Below are 16,345 nucleotides of genomic sequence, written 5' to 3'. Positions count from 1 at the left end.
TACCCTGCAGATCTCTGTAACCAAAGCCATATAACACTTCTCCTTTGACAGCATCCATATAAACAACTTATTAAGTCAGTAATTATGCTGCTGCTTTGCATTTTCCATTTCAATGACAGATATTTTGTCATAGAATCGTGACATAATTGGTGTATTCCAGGAGAGAAAACAAAAGGAAAATACTGGTTTGCATTGCTTGTCAGCTACAAAATCAACTTGGTTTTGTAGCTGACAAGCAATGCAAACCAGTATTTTCCTTAAATATTTTAAGCTTATTAAAATAAATCTGTCATTTAAACCAGCCAAATACATGAAAAGCATATAATTTTACTTTGACAGTGGACTTGATCTTAACCTAAATGATTTGGGTTGTGTGGACCCTTTTGGGAATCTGCTACTCAAATCTTGTGTGAGTCTTGAGCACCACCTAAGTGCCTAACTGACACTTTATTTTACTGACCATGAAGGCAAACAACTCAGTCCATCTGTGCAGCATATATTGTTTTTACTTCTTCAGAGTTCCTAAGACTCATAAGCTAATGTATTTTGTCTTTGCAAGTGACTTTAAAAAGTTAAAGACTATCTCATGTATCACATGAGTAGGTAAATAGTGAAGGAATGAGAATAAGTGCTTCAGATTTCTATTCTAAACTTATTTACATTCTACAGGATGAAAAATAGGAAAGTCACAAACTAACACTTCAGAAATATGTGATGATAGGCCAGCCCCAAAATACATCTTTTCTTTGTAAGTAAGCATCTACATTCAACCCGAAATATAAAGACTTTAAAAGAAAATGCCCTTAGTTTCAAGAAAGATGCTAAACTTTCTTGTGCTTATATCTTGCTTTCAATGCAACTTTCTTGTGTAAAATATAGGTTACCTTTACAATCTTTTCTGCGCTTGTTTTAAGTGAAGAAAAACCCAATAAAGAAAGTCTTGCTGGCCAGCTAATGTTGTAACATCTTAATTTTCCTCCAACAAGGAAGCTGAAAAAAACTACTGTCATGGTTTAAGCCGAGCCAGTAGTCAAGCCCCACATAGTTGCTCACTCACTCCCCAGCCAGAAGAATGGGGGAGAGAACTGGAAGGGTAAAAGCCAGAAAACTCGTGGGTTGAGAGAAAGACAGTTTTATAGGGAAAGCAAAGGCCGCACAAAAAAACAAAGCAAAACAAAGAATTCATTCTCTGCTTCCCATGGGTACTTAGGTGTTCAGCCGTCTCCAGGACAACAGGGCCCCACCACAAGCAATGGTGACTTGGGAAGACAAATCCCATTACTACAAATGTCCCCCTCTTCCTCTTTCTTCCCCCCATTTTACATACTGAGCTTGATGGTTGGAAATACCCCCTTGCTCAGTTTGGGTCATTTGTTTCAGCTGTGTCTCCTCCCACCCTCCCATGTACCGCTGACCTGTGACAGACTGTGTGTGCTGTTGTGACAGACCAAAAAGCAGAAAAAGACTTGGCTCTGTGTAAGTCCTGATCAGAAGAAACAAAATCCTCTCTATATCATCATCTCTGTGTTAGCACAAATATGAAACACTGCCCATACAAGCCACTGTGAAGAAAATTAACTCTACCCCAACTGAAAACTGTTTAGAAACAATGCCCCATGTTCTACATAAGTAAGAGTTTTAAACAAAAATTAAGGCATATTAGAAGAAAATAATGTATTTTGGGGGTGTCATTACAATCATACTTAATTGTTTTTAAGTTACAATACAATACAGATGCTGGTACTCTTTGGAGATTAAGATAATTTTTTTAAGATTGTGATGATATTAATAAAAAAGAATGAGCACTGAAGACATTAAATTTATTATTTAAAATGGAAGACAGAAAGCTACAATGATCTATGGTGTCAGCCTTTCCATCAGGACATTATGTTCCTGTAAATCCGTGATTCCCAGGTTGCTTAATGAAAAGCATCAGGTGAGTATTTGCTGAAAATTCTAATTAAGTTTATACAATGGCCAAGAAACAATACAGGAACTTATTAATAAGTTCCACCACAATTACAATTTCTCATGGAAAGTGTCTGCAACAAGCCAGAGAGCAAGCTGTGTAAAACAGATGAACAAGAAAATATGAGCTACATTTGAAATATAAATGTGCAGTGTACTGACAGTAATTTGATTCTGATTATTATAGCTGATAAACCAAATAAGAACTTGTTGTTGAATTTCTTTGATTCCTTAGACAATGTATTTTGGAACAACTGATACCTGAATAGATATAATGATCTTTGCTTTAATATGCCCTCTGTTAAAGAAGCCTCTTATTTCTCTTCCAAAGACCTTAGAGGTCATACAAAGAAAATATTTTACAGCGATGTGGGTGGGGGGTGGGGAAAACACAAACAAAACAAGAACAACAAAACAAAACAGAAAAAATAACCACAAAAACACTCCTAGCGGTTTAGGGGGTTTAATAAGCTTTTATAAACTTAAGCCTCATTTATACAAGAGCTGCAGGAGCAATGAAAGAGCTGAAGGACACAGAGACCATTATGCAGTTTCCTAGATTGGAAATTGGAATTGCATTGGAATGTCAGTTGGATTCTTATATCATGTCCTTTAGGTGTTTTTAGACTTCAAACCTGCCTCTTCAAGTCAAATATATCAGATTTCACAGAGCTTCTGTGTAAAGATGTCTTTTCTTTGCCACCTACTAAAAATTTTTATTCTTTTCATAAAACCAAGCATACAAATAAGCTTCTTCCTGTGATTCTACATTCAGAATATAAGCAGCACTCCAGATTTAAGTGCAGCACATGGAGCACGTCACAGGCATTGAGTCGTCTTTGCATTGTATGTACTGTGACTGAAGCCTGATGGACTCTGATCAAGTTTGCCATGTTTCATGCTGCAGGAAGGACTCTCAAAGATCACAAACCATCCCCCTCGATACACAATCCCACTCACTGCAATGAAGTTCAAAATCAGGGTCTTTTATGCAGTCCCCAAAGAACATCACTATTGACCACAATAAATTAACACTTGTGACCTGAAAAGAACAGCACAGTAGCTAATTGAGTTAACAGGGAGCACTTTGACATTACTTTGGTTATTGGCAGAATTTGTAAAAAAATGAATACAATGATTTTCCCTGTTAATACGTAATGAATAAGGAAGAGGGAAATTAAAGGAAGATCTCCAAGGAAACTTTCAGCAACACAAAACAGGGATCACAGCAGACATTGCTGGAGTACCAGACAGGGTGTGAATGCACATGCCAATGCATGAAAATTCAAAATTCAGTGTTATCATGATACAAGATGAAGATCATTAGCAGATGGTATATCCAATTAACACAGCAGTACAAGACAGAAGTGTTAAAATAGGGCTTTTTAGCACTGTCAGAAATTTTCTAACAGTAAATATTCTCCCTTGTTCCGCAGAAGAGACTGACACTCAATTCTTAAATGTAAGTACAGTGAAAACTATAAAAATGCAAAAATCTGCTTTGCAAAGTACCTAGGACATTAACAGATCGTTACTCTAAATTACAAATAAATTTTAAAAACCTCAAAACTGAGGGCTACCAAAAAGCCTTTTCCTTCCTCCAGTTTAAACAAGTCCACATGTAGAAACTTGGAGGTATTTTTAAGTACATTCTACATGCCATGCACAATGTAAATGTCAAGCCAGTACCTTGAATTTCATTTAGAAACTCTCAAATAGATTTTGAAGGTTACGAAAGCCGAGTATTTTGCACTTCAGAATGGGTTTTTGGCTTAAAACTAGGACAGAGGAGTCACTGACTGTGAGGGCTCCAGTTGCAACCCAAATTTGCTTTCTCTTTACTAGTAATAGAAAAGGAGCAACACTGCTTGGTATGCCAGCTGTTTGGGAAGAAACACGACAGATTTTTTTGTTAACATTTTGAAAGTCAGTGTGAGAAAGGGAAAAAAATCTCTCAAGGTATAACTGCCTTTTAAACAAAATCAGTGCAATTTTGAAACATAGTATACATACAATTAGGTGATAAAAGTACTTTTTCTGAAAACTCAGGATGCATTTGCAGTCTGTATTCTTACAAATATGACAAGCATAAAAAATAATGTTGTGATGTTGAATGCTATTAAAAAAAGGATTCTTGCTGACTTCGTTAAATAAGTTAGACAAAGAAAGTAGGAAACAAGGAAAAGGACAGCAATATATTTGTGTGTCTGAAGAACAGCAACAAAGGTGGTGGTATTTGGAGCATGAGTCTTATGATGAGTGGCAGAGGGAGCTGGGGCTGTTTAACCTGGAGAAAAGGAGACTCAAGGGAATCCTTATTGCTGTCTACAACTGCTTGAAAGGAGATTGCAATGAGGTGGGGTCAGTCTCTTCTCCTGAGTAACAAGGGATGGGATGAGATTAAATGATTTGTTTTGCACCAGGGGAGGTTTAGGTTGGATATTTGCAAAAATAGTTATCTTCACCAAAATAGTTATCAAGCAGTACAACACTCTGCCAGGGAAACTTTGGAATTACCATCCCTGCAGGCAATTAAAAGATATGCAGATGTTGCATTTGGGACACAGTTAAGGATGAACTTGGCAGTGTTGGGTTAATGGTTGGACTCATAAGGTTTTTTTCCGACCTAAATGATATTATGAATCTGTGACACATTTTACATAGAAGAGTCATGGCAAGCTTCAGATTTCTTTGGGAACAACCAGAGTCTGCATATTATTCACATTTTTGAGAAATTAACTCTCTAAAAAACATGAATGTGACCATTATAATAATTGGGATATATTTTTCAAATAGCATATTTAGTCATAAAATGAAATTTGTTTGCGCAGGATAGAGAAGACAGCTGACATTCAAATAACATTTTTTTGGTATTAGAATTGCATTTTCTTGGTATTAGAATTGCACTAAACACTAAAGGTTTTTTTATCAAATATGAGTTTGTATAAAAATGAAGAGCTACATTTATAAAAGTTTGAGAACCTTTGAGTGTGAAACATTGGCTTATCCCATTACAAATTCAGCAGTTGCCTGCTCTGAAACCAAGATCCTGATTAAAATATTTCAAAGTTCAAAGGGATTCTGTCCTTAAGTTTTTTTCTCAGAACTTCTCACATGTTGAGGACATTCTCTTGTTTAATTAGAGTTCATATAAAAATCCCAGCAAAGTATTTCTTACTTTTTTTTCCTATTCTCAACCTCTCCAGATCATGATGCAAAACCTCAGTAAAAAAATGGCACTAAGGAAAATATTCTAGGTCTTTAGAGGACGTAATCTGTCCAAGAGTTACAGGATTGAATCTTTTAAACCAAATGAGAGTTCTGTTCTTTATGCATCCAAGCCTTCTGTGTGTGATTTGAAACCATTATCAAATTCTGCATCAACAATTACCACTTAAGTTATACCAAGGAGTGCATAGATGAACATTTTTACTTTCCTTTTTTCTCACCAGCGTAAAACCAGAGGTTAGTTGGCTGAAGTCAGGCTAAGTTAAATCACTGAGCACAAATACAAGTTGAGAACCAGGCCACTGCTATTTGAAGACAGATAAAGTCACATAGTATCAATTGTTTTACTGAAATCAGTGTTCCTGCAGGGCCAAATGACCAAAAATCTCATTAATTCCCAAGAAAAAGGAGTCAGTTACCATGGTAACTCAGCTAGCACTGGCTTTTTTACTCAAAGAAATTAAGTTTTTCAAAACAATTATAAATAGCTCTGCAAATGAAAGAAGAGGATTGGCAAAAGTGGGGTCAAACCTGAAAGCGTCAGAGTCCAAGATTATAAGAAAATGAAGATATTGCAAGATAATGTGACTGATTTACAGAAAAGAAAGAAAATCCTGGAATAGTATTGGAAAAATAATACATAGCCAGCAAACAGAAATTGCGTACAAGATGTTAAATCTGATTAAATATGTCAATGGAGGGTGAGGGGAGAAGCTCATTCAGGGCAAAATAAACTCCATTTTTAACTCAAAAAAGAGCAGGAGAATATGTCTGTGAGAAAGCTATCATTTCACTTCATATTTCTCATCTGACTAAACCCTTCTTATGCATGGTAGAACATGTGTTTAAGACCTCTAAATGCATTTCTCTGGGAGCCATGCCCTGTGAAAAGCAAAGAACAGCTGCACTGTGAGGAGATTAAGATCTGGCTTAATATTTTGCCCATAACTGGGACAAATTCCTTAGTGGATTAAAAGTTAGCCTGAAAGTTCCCCTCTTGTATACTATGTTACACTTTAGGATACGGAAAATTAATCCAACTGGAAACGGAGGTAGGACACTATGAAATCCAGAAGAACAGGGTGCTTTCTGAGCACTGTATAAGCAATGGTGTGTCCTCATTTTGTTTTTCTTACTCATGTTTTATTTTTGGAATAGAACTAGATTATTTTCACATTTACCCTGGTGAATTGCACCCTGCTGCAATTGAATGAAAATTAATTTAGGTTGGTACAATGCTAGGCAAAAGATCATGCATCAAGTTTTATGCACAGACGAGAGGCTTTTCTAGCTCCTCCAACATCAGAACCAGACAGTAAAGTGAGCCTGTATGACATGATAAAGTCATTTCAATGCTCAGCTACAGTCTTTGCCTCTGCAATGTTTCTGGTAACGCTTAGACTTTGTCATCTACTCAGAATAAGATAAGAAACAAAAAGGAAATATACACATTACTAACAGCTAAAGTTAATGGATTTGTGTGGATAAAACCACCTAAACCTCCACAACACTCAAAAGTTTGAATATGACTTGTGCCACTAAAATGCTGTGTAATTAGCAGCAAGAGTATTGAAAAGGAACCTTCATTTTTTCACATTTCCTGTTGCAGTTCTTTTGCACAAAAAATTCAGAACATTTTACACAAGAAAAGGTGTCAACTGAACTTGCAAATAAAGAAATGTGAGGAAGGTATACACAGGCCTAGAATTTTTTCAGTAGCAATTAAGTTGGAGAAATATGCACCAATATGTTTTGATAATGTGGATAAATGCCTAGTATTACACTTTGTGAATTAAAAAGAAATGTAACTTAAATGAAGTCAATAAAACCATAAAATTAAAAGAACCATTAAAAATATATTTGAGAAACAAGCTCAGCAAATAAATCTGTCATCAGTAACTTGATAAGCTTGACCATGAGGAGAAGTTAGTCCATTTCATTAATTAATTAATTCTAAGAAAATTGTGTAGATACTTGGTACAAGCAAATTCCATGTGAAATTCTGGTGAATTTATGTTTATTCAGTGAAATTATGAAAAGCTGGTTCATAAATGTCCCAGAGGAAAAAAAAGTAGACATGTAGATTCTCCACAGTTTCTGTACAAAAGCATCTTCCAAATCCCACATAGATCATCAAGGCCTTCCTGGGATTCTCTTCATTTTGAATTGCTTCCTTTAGATCTCTTCCTGTCTTCTTGCCTGGCTCCATGGGGAACACATTGAAAAATAAGAAAAGTAAAACTCCATTCCTCACATGATGCTTATGATGAAAATTTGCCCAAGTATACCTGTGCTACTATCTATTTCTCTTTTCATGCCACAGTTTAATAGTTTTGACACAGAAATTACTCGTTTGGTTGATACTGAAATGTCTCATTTGCCTTCCTGCTCAAATAATACTTGGGCAGAGGCATGTACTACCTTCTGAATTCAAATAAAATTTTGAAATGGTCAACATTTTAGCTGCAATTGTTCTCAAGGTGATTTACGTAATGGGAAAGGCAGAACTCAAATTTCATAAGTGCATGGTTAAACTAGGTAATCAGCTCTTACAAGGCATATAAAGCCTGCTACTCCTGGAATCAAACATTTTCTAATCTCCAAAGAGTATTGTTCCCCTATTAATTTTACATGTCATTGCATGAAAGGGTGAGCTAAATAATACAATTCTTGTAAGATATAAAAATAAATCATTGCTTGCCAACATGCATAATACAGATACTGAGAACTATGCTGTCATTAGTTTTCTACCACCACTTTAATGCTGCAAAGAAAAGCACTGAGCACATAGACAGAAGTCAGGAAGTTCCCACAGAAATGCTTTGTGCTCAAGTTTAGTAATTCTCCATTTCTTCTTGCACATCCATTAAAGTAATTCCTAAATACTTGACTTCTTGCTCTTTTTGAAAAAAATGCATAATTTTTGCTCAGCCTGAGAAATTCTACAATATATATATGTGAAATAACAAGTTCTCCATGGGTGCCATATTAAACTCATGAACAACACTTTTATGCATAATGAACCCTGGAAGAGACAAAAGCCTCTTGCTCAGTCACTTATTGTTGAAAAGGAGTACAATAAAAATCATACAGTTTATATTTATGGCATATTTCATCAGAGCAGAAAAAAAAAAAGAAAGTCCTCTTGAAAATTTTAGCAGGAAACCAATTGCAATTTTATGCCTGGCTTTTGGTAACCATACGATGGATCAGTAGCTGATGTAAATTACTTTCACTATTCATAATAAGCTTTCTTGAAAATATAAAGGTCCTAACTTAGAGATAAACTTGGCAATTTGGCTAAAAATTCTCCAAGAATTTTTAGTGTATACTGTACACACACAGAAATTTTAGTGACTTTTCATCATCTAAATGCTGAGGAATATTCCCACAGAAGCAGAGAGTCTTGTAGAAAAGTTACAGTTGCTGAGCCCGAAACACAGTGGTACTCAAGCAGTAGGCTGGACAAGACAAGACTTCAGGTTTAAAAATAGGCAAAATATTGTAAAATGCTGGTAGCTAAACACAGAAGAAGTGTCATGTCTCACTTTGCACGTAGGAAGTAAGAAAAATAAACACCTACTAGACAAACCAGTATTTTTACATAGTCTCTGAGCCCTGTGAGGAAGAAGAGAGCAAAATGGAAGAGGATGTTGTCATGTGAAATAGAGAGATTCCCTCTACCCTTAGTATTTAATTAGACTGTTAGCACCATATAGGAAAGCCAAGCCCCTTGTGCCCATTGCCCAACCCGTCTGTCTGCATTCTGCAGGGAAACTCTTCGCTGGGCAGTCCTGCTGGATTGGAGGCTAGTGGAACTGACTTAAGAGACACACACCAAGAGCATAAGGGAGACCCCTCATTGAGTCTTCTCACTTTATGAACACTCAATGGATCTTCCTCTTTATTTGGGTATGCCACCTGCAGCCAGTGAATACCATCGCAAATGACTCGCACCAACAGTTTGCAGAATAACGCTCTTTATTAACAGCATATTTTGACAGGTTAAGGTTCAAGGATTGACTGGCTGCAAAAATATATTCAAAGCAAGATACAGACAAGCTCTAATCCCCAGTGAAAGCCCTCGGCACACCCATAATATGATTCTTACCCTGTAAACATCTCTTTGGGAGAAAAGACAGGTTTCAACCTGATCCGATTAGTTATAATGGACTCTTTTCTAACTTTTCCCCCATTCTCAACTTCCTTTTATACTGTTCCTTTATGTTTAAATGGAGCTTGAGTGGTTCTAGCCATGCATACCTTTGCTACTGATTGATTTAAAATTGTACATTTTTATTTTTAAAGACACAGTCCAAAAAAAGTACAGAGCACATGCCCAGTGAGGGATGGTTGTATCTTGGAAGATGGTAACTTTGTGATGGTGTTGGCTCAGAAGAAGGACATCTTCTCCTATCTCCCCTTACTGTGCAGATTCTCAATCATAAAGTGCCATCAAGTTCCTCTCCCTGCAAGGATTACAACAGAGTCTGTCTGCAATGTCTCCACACCACTCTGTCCTCCATTCCACCCCCTTTAGCAGGTGCTATTGTTGCAGATTGTAGTTGCAGGGAATCATCATGGAACAGGTTTCAGGCAGGCCAACCACATTCCATCCAGAGAGTAGCAATTGTATTTTACACTGCAGTTTTTAAGGATGTGAATATAATTTCTCAGTTTCCTCTGATTTTCCCTCCAGTCATCTTTCTACTGACATCAACAAAGAATGACAATTGAAAGATCAGAAAGTATATTTTTACACAAAGGAAAAAAATTAAAACCAAGACAATATGGTATTCTTTTCTTCTGCTTTATTCTCACCTTAGCCTATCATCAATCTTTCCCTGTTTCTCCTCTGTCTTCATCAGCTTTCCACCATCTCCCCTTGAAGGAGCTTCTCTAATCTTCACTCTGATTTAGATCTAGCTATAAAGCCAGGTTTGTAGCCTATGCATGTACATGTGTATAGAATCTGTTGGATTTTCTATTCCCCCTGTGGTGAATATTTAATTCACTAAAGAAACCCACAAAACTAATTTTGCTTTCATTTGTTGTACAATTTTATTTCAAATTCCATTACAGTACCATGTGATATGGATTCATATACATTCTTCTAAAAGACTCTCTTGAAGTTTCAATGCCTTTCTGATGCCCTGTGCATTTGCATGTAAAACCTTATCCACCTACATGTTTATGTAGTCAGTAATTTACTAATCACATTTTTAAAAATTGACCACACTGTTGGCACTGAAAACAATGTGGGATTGTTTCAATATTTGGAATCTAACCCTGCATATTTCAGATACATAAATAATTTTATGAGTCTTGTAGAAGTATTTGTGCAACAGGTCCAGTATATCTGAGAGCACTTACAATCTCCATGAAGCGTAAATGAGCTGTTAGTGGCATGAAAGGGCAGAACAGTCTCTTCAGCAGAAATGCCAGGAGTTCATTTTGAAAGCTGCAGTCACCACTCTCCTTTTGTGCATGTTTGGAGTTGGTTTTTGTTGGGTTTTTTTGACCACGCTTCATTAGAAAATGAAGTGTAATCACAACAGTATTGTTAACAAGAGACTTTGTACATGCAAGACAAGTGACTTGAATTGCCACCCTCACAAATGCAAGGGTGATCACCTGGACTGATTCCATGCTTAGGCAGTCAAGGCTTATGGAGCTAAAAACTGACTGTTTTGAATTTTTAGCTCTGTTTATTCTTACATCTGAAAATCAAAATAAACACCTCGATTCCTTAATCATCTCCTCAAAAATCCCAGTTTGCAGTTCTATAAGTTGTTTGTCAGCATTAGATGCTGAGATTGCTATCCAATAGATATGATACGTTTTCAATTTTTTAATGTATCTTTTCTTCCCACCTTTCATGAATTTATTGCCCATAAGCTGATCTATACATAAGAATTTCTTGGGGATTGTAATTCTATTCAAAATATGAAAAGGAGTACAAACATTTGTTCTTCCTTGCATAACTTTGCAAAATGTATTACACATCAAGAATTACACAGTTATAAAATTTAAATGTTGAAGACATTGAGAATAAAAACTAGCCCATAATCAAGCAGATGTACAAAAGCTTTGGTACTTATTTCCTTTCCCAAGCAAACGAGTCCATCAGCAATATGCAGTGTTGCAGTGGTACAGGAGGACCAGATTATCTCAGCAAAATCTCACTGCAAAATGCATTAGCTGAAGGATGTAGATTAAGTCAAAGAAAGGCATGAAATCTGCTTATTTGCACTCCCTCTTGGGACACAAAACAGGCTGTTCTTCCAAAGATTTGGATGAATTACACTGCACTGCTAGTTCCACACACAGTATCACCTCCTTATTTAAAAAGGTAATGTGTTTGTCTTACATCATACAATCTTTTACGAGCAGACATTTTTATTTGAAGTCTTTAACAGAAAATATCCATCTTCCTTTAACTTTTTCACCCCTAAAACTCACTTTAGGAAGGTTGAACTAACTGTTATCTGTCTTATTTCTCATTCTTCTCAAAGTCACCCTCAGCTCTACCATTCCAATCAAATTTTCTCAGAAAATTCACACTTCACTTTAAGATCACTTAATCAATGTTAAGTACTACATTTTCCACAGACCAGAGAGAGACCAGACTGACACTCTCAGATCATTTTTACTGTGCCTGAAGTCTGGAAAACCAAGTTCCACTGCAAAAGCCAGATTTAGGATGTTTAAGAAAGCACAGCTTGGTCGATTTCAGCAGGTATTTTACCAAGCTTAGGTTTGTAGTGATAAGCTCCTTACTTTTAAGTATCCTATTAAAAAAAAAAAAAAAACACAAGGATTTTTTTCCCAGGGAATTATTTGTCTCTTTTGTAACAAACACCTAATTTAAAATCTTGTATAGAATGTAGCACAAAGAGAAAAGAGAAAGATATCTCCCAGCTTGGAATCCTCCGAAAGAGGTTGCTAAAATTCAATGAATCAGTTCTTCAGAAAGTATGTTCAGAGCTCTTCCTACACCCCGGGCCCATGTCATCCTGGATCAGAGTTCAAAGTTTCCCACAGGCAGAATCTCCAAGTTAGAGTCGGCTGCAGACACGAACTGGGGGAAGCATCTCACTCTGTATTTTTTGAAGGAGTTTGAAGACCCTTGTCTGGTGAATGTAAGAGAACAACGGAATGCTGCCACAGTGATCACAGCAGAACTCTTGACTAAATAGAAAGTTGTTGGGCAGGGGATGAGGTCACAATTTTTGTTCCATCTGCAACAGATCTTTTAAGGGAAGTTATTGTAACTGAGACAAGTATCTAGAAATCTCTTCACACAAGCATAAACTGCAACAAATTTTAAAAGATGAGTAGAGGGAGGTGAACAGTTAATGGACCATGCAAGATCTGCTCTCTGTAACATGCGGTTCAGCAAGAACATTGCCATATTGAACCTGATGAATCTGACAGCAGCATTTGTCTTAGCAAACATTCCTCTTAATACTCTGGATCATCCAGCCATGAAAAAGCACACACAGACTATAATTTAAAGAATATTGGCCTAATCTGTGTGGCTTGCTAGCTGAGAAAATTCAGCCTGCCTGTCCTTTCTGAAGCAGAAAAAAAAGTAATAAAAAAATGAAGATAGAGCATCTGTGTCCTGCAATCACAAGATTACTAAGGTAGGGACTGAGACCTTGTGCTTTGAACACTGCTCTGTTAGAAGAATGACAACAGCTTGGGAACATGCTCACTGAAACCCACTACAATAGGCAGTGTGGTCTTTGAAAACAATAACTTCAGGAAATCCCATAACTAGAGGACTGGTAGGCAGATCTATATTAGGAATACAGAAAAGGGAAACCAATAATTTACTATCACATGAAGAACTATCCTGTAGCTTTCTAAGAACATAATAAGGCTTGTTTACAACTTTCTGGGGGAAAAAATCCACTGTTAGAGATGCTTTTAAGGGGAAAAAAATCACAGGTATACTTAGACTAGTAAATCAGATCTCCATCAGATCTCTAGCAGTTCATAAATACTGTCAGCAGTACTTCGCTCCCCCATGAGGAAAGCAAATAGTTTATTACAATGCCAAGTACAATGATTATGCCAATAATAAAGCCTGAAACTATCTCCAGATCTCTTGTTCTATAATCTTCTGCTAGACCCTAGGGTTATTCACCTACAAGTCCCTATAATTGCCAAAGATATTGTCTCTGGAAGGTTTTTTTTTGCCAGCGTCATCTTTTCAGATTATTTCTCTTTTGCCAAAGTAGGAATTTAAAGACAATAAAAATATGAGAATAAAACAAATACACAAATAATATATTCTGGACTGTATAACAAAATCCCCAAGTAATAGTGTATTTTTCCTCATTTACACGTTATACTAAGCTTTGGTGGATTAAAGTGTATTCCCACTTAGATCCTGGCAGTGCAGATCTGAATGAAATACCACATTCATTTGGCAAGCAGATGCTAGGAGGACGGTCTCACCACAGTTCATAATTCACTGTATGTCTAAATATTTTGAGTAACCAATGTTTTATTACAGCATAAACCAGTAACTGCTCTTGTGACAAGAGCCTTGACTTAAAATCATATCAGAGCAAGTAGATAAGAAAGCCCAAGGAAAGATAACCAAGGTAATTTTTGTTTTTTTAATTTCTATTTTTAGTAGGGTAAAGGTTTTGGTTTTTTTTGTTTTCCTTGTCATGTGTTTCAAATGGAACCAAGGACTTGGAAAGTCAGCTGGAATTTAGACATTCTGCAGCCTCCATATAGTTCTGGCTCCACTTAAGAGTTGACCTTAGCACTTTCATCAGTATCAGAGCACTGCACGTGTGTATCTCTGAATAGTATCTCTGAGGAACATTCATTAATAATGTGCAAATATATTTTGACAAAATGAAAGAACCATTAAGATGTACATGTATTGACAATTATAAACAGGTTGAACTGAACTGCAGCTTTAATAGAAATAAATTTAATTGCAGCTGGATTTGACATCCTACAATTTTGAGACACAAAATTTAGCCACAACTCACAGTCTTTGACGTGTTCCAATAAAGAAGTTAAACAGTTTCATTTCATTTACAGTCTCAAATAACTGAAGATTTATGTAATGTTCATTATAAGTTTTTAAATCTTTAAAACAGCTCCATAACCTCTCCATTGATAACCAGCTGTGGAACACTGTTCTGAAACAGGTGACACTAAGAGCAGGCAGGCTTTCCAAACCTCTCCCATTGGCAGGTGCCAAGATCCAGCATTGCCCCCTGTCCAGCTCCTGCTGACTTGTTGAGCAGAGTGCAAATCATTTCATATTTGAAATACACTGCAAGGGAAGGACTTTCTGGGCAAAATGATGCAGTCTGAGGCACAGACTAATGTGTGGGTCAAAAGGGATGCAGGCTACATTGCTGTTGTTAAAGCCAAGCTCTGAGACAAAAAGAGAAGACACACATGTCTGAAACAGGATGATAGATCACTCTGATTTTCAGCTCAGCTCTGATTTCATTATATCACTTTTAATCAATTTGGAAAGGTGTGGCAGCCATTTAAGGTTGATGGGAGCAGAGATATTAATAGAAAGACTTGTGTCTGGACAAGTGTCTTTATATAATCCTGTAAATAGCATCTATGCTGCAAAACACCCTTCCCTTACTTTATACACTCACTTCTGTTATATCACTGTGTCAAACGCTTCTGTATGCCCCAAAACTCCACAAAAACATCCTATAGAAGGAAAAGGAATTCAACAAAAACCATTCCGCACTCTCTATTTACTGCACAGAGAGAGAATGAGACTACCTGGGAAACCAGAAAAGGAAGCGTGAAAAAATACACAGTGTTTAGTGATTTTCTTGAATGATCCCTACAGCAACCAGCAACACTGCTGTGTACAAATGCCAAGCTCTGCCTTTATTTGTGCACTTCAAATACCCTGTCACTGTTACATCACAGCATATGATGTATTTCTATTCAAGCAAGCAAGCATTATATAATTACCTGCTGTGCCAGCAGTCACAGACATTGCTCTTGCACTTGCTACAAAGCTGCAAGAAGGCTGGCACTGCTCACCAAAGTCTTTCTTCCTAAGGATCCTGCCCTCTTGCTTCAGGCTCTGCAGGTATCAAGCAGGTAGGCAAACTTCTGTGTTGCAGAACACTAGATCTGGCTACTCACAATTGAGAAAATTTTCCTGAGCATCAAGGGCTATGCATCCAAAACTGAAGAGGTGGTTGGGGTATGATTTCCCAATTTGTGCTCAACAAGGTGGCAGCCACCTGAGAGTTGCAACGCCACTGCCCAACAGGTGAAGTACAAATGAGCAGCCCAAGGAGAAAAATACTGCGAGAAGAAGATCTATTTACTAAACTTGGCTTCATAGTTATCACTCAGTTATCACTGAGCTAGCATCACATGAAGAAATTACCATAAGACACTCAGCTTGAGCTGCTATTTGCTTCTGTAGCTAATTTGGTGGACGTGAAAGTGGATTCTTCTTTCTTCTCTCTACTGCCATTTTTGCATCCAAGAGCAAACTGTGAGGGAGAACAGAGGTCTGTCTTTCTTTGGCAAGGAGATGAACTATGGTTTCAGATAAACTAGATGAATAATAAAGAGTGAAGCGCTGTTGCAAAAGGCCATCAAACCTTATTGACACTTTGCCTGAACTTCTTGCTCTGAGGGTGGTTCTTGCTGAGAAACACTAACTCTGAAACACAATCTGCCATTTGTTAATATCTTCTAGGTAGAATGTAGGGTTGCCATATTAATCATCAAGATTTCTTTAAAAAAAAAAACAACATCCAAACAATCAAACAAAAGTCCAGAGAAAACTGATGGACCAATCTAAAGGGAGATCAAATGGAGAGGACTTTTACGTGTCATGGTGGTCAAAAAAATCCTGCTCAATTTCAGCATGTCATTCTAATAATTCGGCTCATTGACCTTCAAGGCCTTTTCTAACATAAATTATTTTATGATTTTCTACAAGTTTAGATGATTTTAAATGATTGCTATTCATTGGCTCATTTTCTTTTCTCTCCAAATTCCTATTTGTTATGATTTTCTAGAAAACCTGTCCACCAGTCATACAGGGAAATATCTGCCCTTGCTGCAGCTGTAGGGAAACAAAGCACAGGTGATTTCTCAGCACTGAGGAAATATA

Source organism: Camarhynchus parvulus, chromosome Z, assembly GCF_901933205.1.
Source record: "Camarhynchus parvulus chromosome Z, STF_HiC, whole genome shotgun sequence".
NCBI classification, from domain to species: domain Eukaryota; kingdom Metazoa; phylum Chordata; class Aves; order Passeriformes; family Thraupidae; genus Camarhynchus; species Camarhynchus parvulus.
The sequence above is the reverse complement of the archived record's forward strand: the minus strand, read 5'-3'. Positions refer to the sequence as shown.